Below are 7,349 nucleotides of genomic sequence, written 5' to 3' on the forward strand. Positions count from 1 at the left end.
AAGGTACTAACCTCGTGAAGGTACTAACCCCGTGAAAGTACTAACCCCGTGAAAGTACTAACCCCGTGAAGGTACTAACCTCGTGAAGGTACTAACCTCGTGAAGCATTTTCAAGTTATATTCTTCAAGAATCAATGGGTATATAAATTAAAAACCAACAGTTTAATATCTAAACATTTCCAAACTCTTTTCACATGAAGTTAAATGGACAAGGAGTACCAATTATGTTTGATGTGCCTAGTACAAGTACATTCAAAATGTAGAATTGTCATGCATCCTCTTCACTTAAGTGTCTTTCTATGCCTTAGGCCAGCTAGATCTTCAGATATTTTGTGTGCGCCTCTCCTGTTTGTGTGACCTTCTGTTGTGGCTCACACCGCAAGACATGCACAAGTGCATGCAGAGATGTCATGATTCTTTCTCTGTCACACACACACACACACACACACACACACACACACACACACACACACACACACACACACACACACACACACACACACACACACACACACACACACACACACACACACACACACACACACACATCTTGATATCACAAGATAAACAAGACTCAACCTCAATGGTTTCACTGAGGGACATTCCCAGGTATTGTGCAAGGCCATTGTGCTCCATATGTTGTTGTTTTCCTGTAGAGCTGGAACAAACTGTTCATAAAGATGGATGTCCAGCTACATTTTCTCTATCATTTTGGAGGCCAGAGGTTGCTCCCTCATCCCCCTCTCTCTCTATTTGACCAGAGGTTGCTCCCTCCCTCCCTCCCTCCCTCCCTCCCTCTCACTCACACACCCACACCCACACGTAGGAAAGCAATAATTATTGTTGTCATGCTAAATGTATTTATTTGGTTTATTTTGTTGATCAAGTCTAACCTTGATCACAATTGATAAAAACAAAAGAAAGACAGCATAGTCATCAGTGAAGATTCGATCTAAATAGATGTCTTTTGGTGGTTGGTACCAGGTCACAGGATTTCCCCGTCGCAACCCACGGAGTTTACAGAGCGGAAACGCTCTATCGAATACTTAACCAACATTTCCTCCTGTTCCGGCTTCTGGCGTTTTCTCAACAGACATCGGTTGAAACCCACCATCCCTGTATGTTTACATTAACATGAAAATGGAAAAAACTAAATTGTTATTTGTCCGATGTTGCAATTTATTGACAATTATTGAAAATTATGTCTGTTTTGATATGCGCATGTACGCGTCATGAGCATTGTCATAGAGTTGTGCAACCTCTCTATGTGCAGTGGGATAATAAAAGGGACTTTCCGTGACTATATTGGAATATACGCCGATGCAAATGAGCAGTCGTCGCTTCCCTTATATACCAACTACTATGTGAGGCCCATCATGAACGCTGTGAGTTTGGAGAAGGCGGCTAATGATCTCCCAGTGCGCCTCTTTACCCAGACAGCACGGCAGGATGATTCAGCAGTGGCACGGCCGTGATGCTGACAGCACTGTTACCAAAATGACTCATCCTGATGATGAAGCCAAAGAAAGAAAAAGGAGAGAGAACCTCATGGTAAGTACAAAAAGAAAGTGACTAACTACCTAATGAAAAAACCCTAGGCTATAGGGGTAAATGAGAATGGTCTAAGCTGTCTAATTTGTATTCAAATTCATGGTAATTTTATTAAGTGTACTAGGCCTGTACTGTCTATTGGCCTCTATTTAAATAAACCGATTAATTCGTGCAGAATGCATTCAGAGGTGAGGTTACAGCATTTAAGGCTTTAGACTATTCTAACAATAGGCTGCCCATCTCCCTACAATGTTAAAGTGCAATACTTTATAGTACTCTATAATATGCATAGGCTACGATAATGTAATTAGAGGATAATCACATATATAGCGTCATTAATCCACCTGAAATAGACCCACGTCTGATAATGTTGTTGAATCATCAAAAATTATTGCTAAAATGGAGACTATAGCCTAATTAAAATTTTAAAAACGCATGGCAAGAGATTGTTAAACATTTTATATTCGATACACAATTATAACCCTAGTAATTGTAACTTATTGAAACTTTTTCTAAATATGTTTGTACAATTTTCCTAAGACAATTTAGCGACTACGAATAACTTCTGATTAAATTGTTCAATTACTAACATATCAAACAACAAACTGCTATTACAGTTTATGCCACAACTAAGGTATCCTTTTTTGATTTTAAAACCGTTTCTGAGAATTCATGTGATACATGATGGAATACCACAACACTGTGTTGTTAGATAGTAAAACCTTTAATGTAAAGTCATTTGCTTTGAAGAAAGATAGGTCTACTTCAGCTCTAAATAATCAATTAGTATTGTTGCCACAATAATAACAATAATAAACAGAAACAAAAGTAATATTCAGATAAATGCACCTATTCTTGTTATTTTATTAGCATAGTATTTTTTTATATATTTTTTTTTATTGCATATTAATTAATTATTTTAATTTATGGGCAAATATCTGCTTTGAAAATAGTCAAATAAAGAGCAATGTCCAGATTTAATTTAATTGTTCAAATCGTTGAACAGGCCTTTCATTTAATATTTTCTTAGTGAGTTCCTGTTTTTATACTGGATGTTTGGCAATTGACACTATTGTGTTTCAGTCACGTGCCCTGTGTTGAAGAATAGAAACCTACAAAAATATAAAGTTCTTTAAAAGTTAACATTTTACACTGGAAAACCTGGTATCGGTCATTAGCCTACATTAAATAGGGACATGACAGTGTTTAACTTCGGTACAGCATCATGGGAATGTAATGCACCAATTCTGCAAATATACAAGTGATCCTTGGAGGTAGCCTACAATAAAAATAAAATAAAGTCTGACATATTTCTTTTTCAAGGGATAGTCTGTTTTCTCAGTCACAGTATCATGCCATTTGTACATGAAGGTATTACAATGAGACAGAATCAATCACCGAATACTTTTCAAATTTGGGAATAGTCTACATATTTGACATTTTCTTTCATACTGATGTACCTTTTTAAAGTGAGCTATTTTTTAATTTAACTCATGTACTAAATAAACGGTATGGCTGTTTTTTTTGTTTTTGTTTGTTTGATTGCATCACTTTACAGGAAGGATGAGCTGTTCATTCATCTGTAAAGAAATGCACTGAACACACCCTGAGTTCTTAGCTTTGAGAACTGAATTCCAAGGGTTGTATTTCTGAAGTCAGCCCATGGAGCTCAGTTCTTAAGCCTGGACGCTCCCTAATCTTGCACAGACAGATATGTGACCAGAGCAACCTAAAACAGCAAGAAATAACCCAAAGTAAATACCTCCATTGCATAGTATTATTACTCAAACATCAATCTTGCAAAAAACTTTTTTTTTAATCAAACCCTGGATTTGATTATTATGCTGTACACATTTGTCTTTAACCCCCACTATTTGTGATATTTTCTTGATTTTAAAGTGTACTTATGTTGCAGATATCACCTGCCTTTTCTTATGCTGTGATGGTCTCTAACTGATGTTTAAGTGTCAGTTTGAATGTTGCTGGACTATTCTCTAAATGGGCTCTATGGCTCCTTGTTGTTAACAGGCCTGATAGAAGATATTGTAGATTCAACATAAATAGACCAGATTTTAGCCCCAAATATTGTATCTTTGGTTTACTCAGAGCTCAAGACGGTTGCTGCCGATTCTGCTGTGTCAGCCTTTTTCCATGGTGAGCTCATTTGAGAATGTACAAATTAACAATGACAATGTCGTAATATTATTATTAAATATTTTGTTTCTGTTCCACAGCTGAAGAGGACACGGATCAAAGCATGATAAACCTTCTCACCCTCCTTTATAAAACAAGTATCCATTCATTAATCACTACTCACCCAGCACAAATAAACAGCTGCACCAAGTATCGACTATATGTATTGTAAAGCGGAGCATGGTCCAATATGGGCAGCCACAATGTGTCTCCCCTCTTTTCTCTAGTTTGGCCTCAAAACTGACAGTTGGTCGATTAGTTAACTAAAACAAATGCAAGTAATTCATCATGGAGACAGGGTTTTAATGTAAACAGTATGTTGCCCCTAGAGGTTGTTTCCATGACGATGAAGGGAGGAGATGAGCTAGATGGATCTCTGCATACGATTTATGACGCCAATAAATCAGTATAAATGCATATGGTTCCACGACTGACACACACACACACACACACACACACACACACACACACACACACACACACACACACACACACACACACACACACACACAATGTCTTTTAAGAAGTTCCCAAAAATAACAATGTGTCCAGTTCATTATGTTATGTAATTGACAGAGGCAGAGGGACTGGAGGGCATGAAGTCACTTTAGCCCTTTCGTATGACGATGCTACACTTTGGAAACAGACAGATGGCTCCTGTTCTCCACACCCTGGAAACTGTTACTGATTTTGTAATATAAAAAAACCAAACAGTTATGTTAGTAGTAAAGGGGACTGGATCCACCTGTTAATTAGTAGGGAAAACTCAGTTGTCAGAGCCCAGTAGATGGATCCCCACCAGGGGGTGTGTGGGGGGTAAAGCTGCTAATGATGGCTATTAGACACCTTATTAATGTACTCCTTTGGAAACGTTTCTTCATTTTCTGTGATCCGACAATAATCTGTGTATTCTGTTCACTGTGGGCCGACCACAGTTAAAAGCGAATGCAGTTTATGATATAATGTTTGGTAAAATGACAAAAGCCTTTCAGAGAATAACAAGGACACATGTAAAGTGCCTTTTGTGTGGTCATTGTTTTTATATTGTCATTAAACAATACTGTGTCATACATTCTTATAGATGTGCGCCTGATACCTTGAATGACTCAGGAGAGAGGCAACCTGCCACACTAACGGATCGAGTGGACAGCCTGCTTGGGTAACGTCATCAGTAGCTGCCCATATGCTGTGTTTTTAGAGGAGTTCAAATACACAGCTCCGGGCCTGTTTGAACTAAATAAATTGCATCCACAGAGAAAAAAATCACAACATTTTGTCAATTTTGCTCCTATGGTGTTGTAATCGAATGGACACTTTTATCAACCAAATCACTGACAAAGATATCTGTGTAACTGCCAAAGTAATCTGTCCCATTTACATAGGTGTACGGTTGGATAGATTGAATAGAGACTAAATTAACACATCATGTCAGGTCTTAAAACCTTAGTTTGCCCCTGTACCTTTTTAATTGTTACAGCACTTGTGTTTTGTATTTGTATTGTATTTATTATGGATCCCCAGTAGTTCCTGCCAAGGCAGCAGCTACTCTTCCTAGGGTCTGGCAAAATTCAAACTTCTTCGGGATCGGTGTCCCTTCCACGGGACGGTTGAGCTAACGTAGGCTAATGCGATTAGCATGAGATTGTAAGTTACAATACATTTTTCCAGGAGATAGTCATATCTGATATTGGCAAAAAGCTTAAATTCTTGTTAATCTCACTGCACTGTCCAAATTACAGTAGCTATTACAGTGAAAGAATACAATGCTATTGTTTGAAAAGAGTGCACAATTTTGAACATTAAAAGTTATTAATAAACAAATTAGGCACATTTGGGCAGTCTTGATACAACATTTTGAACAGAAATGCAATGGTTCATTAGATTAGTCTAAAACTTTGCACGTACAGTGGGGCAAAAAAGTATTTAGTCAGCCACCAATTGTGCAAGTTCTCCCACTTAAAAAGATGAGAGAGGCCTGTAATTTTCATCATAGGTACACTTCAACTATGACAGACAAAATGAGAAGAAAAAAAATCCAGAAAATCACATTGTAGGATTTTTAATGAATTTATTTGCAAATTATGGTGGAATTTGGTCAATAACAAAAGTTTATTTCAATACTTTGTTATATACCCTTTGTTGGCAATGACAGAGGTCAAACGTTTTCTGTAAGTCTTCACAAGGTTTTCACACACTGTTGCTGGTATTTTGGCCCATTCCTCCATGCAGATCTCCTCTAGAGCAGTGATGTTTTGGGGCTGTTGCTGGGCAACACGGACTTTCAACTCCCTCCAAAGATTTTCTATGGGGTTGAGATCTGGAGACGGGCTAGGCCACTCCAGGACCTTGAAATGCTTCTTACGAAGCCACTCCTTTGTTGCCCGGGCGGTGTGTTTAGGATCATTGTCATGCTGAAAGACCCAGCCACGTTCCATCATCAATGCCCTTGCTGATGGAAGGAGGTTTTCACTCAAAATCTCACGATACATGGCCCCATTCATTCTTTCCTTTACACGGATCAGTCGTCCTGGTCCCTTTGCAGAAAAACAGCCCCAAAGCATGATGATTCCACCCCCATGCTTCACAGTAGGTATGGTGTTCTTTGGATGCAACTCAGCATTCTTTGTCCTCCAAACACGACGAGTTGAGTTTTTACAAAAAGTTCTATTTTGGTTTCATCTGACCATATGACATTCTCCCAATCTTCTTCTGGATCATCCAAATGCTCTCTAGCAAACTTCAGACGGGCCTGGACATGTACTGGCTTAAGCAGGGGGACACATCTGGCACTGCAGGATTTGAGTCCCTGGCGGCATAGTGTGTTACTGATGGTAGGCTTTGTTACTTTGGTCCCAACTCTCTGCAGGTCATTCACTAGGTCCCCCCGTGTGGTTCTGGGATTTTTACTCACTGCTCTTGTGATCATTTTGACCCCACGGGGTGAGATCTTGCGTGGAGCCCCAGATCGAGGGAGATTATCAGTGGTCTTGTATGTCTTCCATTTCCTAATAATTGCTCCCACAGCTGATTTCTTCAAACCAAGCTGCTTACCTATTGCAGATTCAGTCTTCCCAGCCTGGTGCAGGTCTACAATTTTTTTTCTGGTGTCCTTTGACAGCTCTTTGGTCTTGGCCAAAGTGGAGTTTGGAGTGTGACTGTTTGAAGTTCTGGACAGGTGTCTTTTATACTGATAACAAGTTCAAACAGGTGCCATTAATACAGGTAACGAGTGGAGGACAGAGGAGCCTCTTAAAGAAGAAGTTACAGGTCTGTGAGAGCCAGAAATCTTGCTTGTTTGTAGGTGACCAAATACTTATTTTCCACCATAATTAGCAAATAAATTCATTATAAATCCTACAATGTGATTTTCTGGATTTTTTTTATCATTTTGTCTGTCATAGTTCAAGTGTACCTATGCTGAAAATTACAGGCCCCTCATCTTTTTAAGTGGGAGAACTTGCACAATTGGTGGCTGACTAAATACTTTTTTGCCCCACTGTACACTGCTGCCATGTAGTGGCCGAAATCTAATTTGCACCTGGGCTGGAATAATATATTATGGCCTTTCGTTTGCATTTCAAAGATGATTGTACAAATACAAAGAA

The 7,349-nt window shown here is 38.8% G+C and overlaps 1 long non-coding RNA gene across 1 annotated transcript; it reads left to right on the forward strand.

The window, feature by feature from the left end:
• Window positions 1–823: 823 nt before the first annotated feature.
• Window positions 824–4,971, forward strand: LOC129868250 (uncharacterized). The gene is made up of 3 exons (XR_008761737.1): window positions 824–1,551; window positions 3,658–3,705; window positions 3,786–4,971. It is a non-coding gene; the product is annotated as an uncharacterized LOC129868250 (long non-coding RNA).
• The last annotated feature ends 2,378 nt before the right edge of the window (window positions 4,972–7,349 follow it).

Source organism: Salvelinus fontinalis, chromosome 13 (assembly GCF_029448725.1).
Source record: "Salvelinus fontinalis isolate EN_2023a chromosome 13, ASM2944872v1, whole genome shotgun sequence".
Taxonomy (NCBI): Eukaryota; Metazoa; Chordata; class Actinopteri; order Salmoniformes; family Salmonidae; genus Salvelinus; species Salvelinus fontinalis.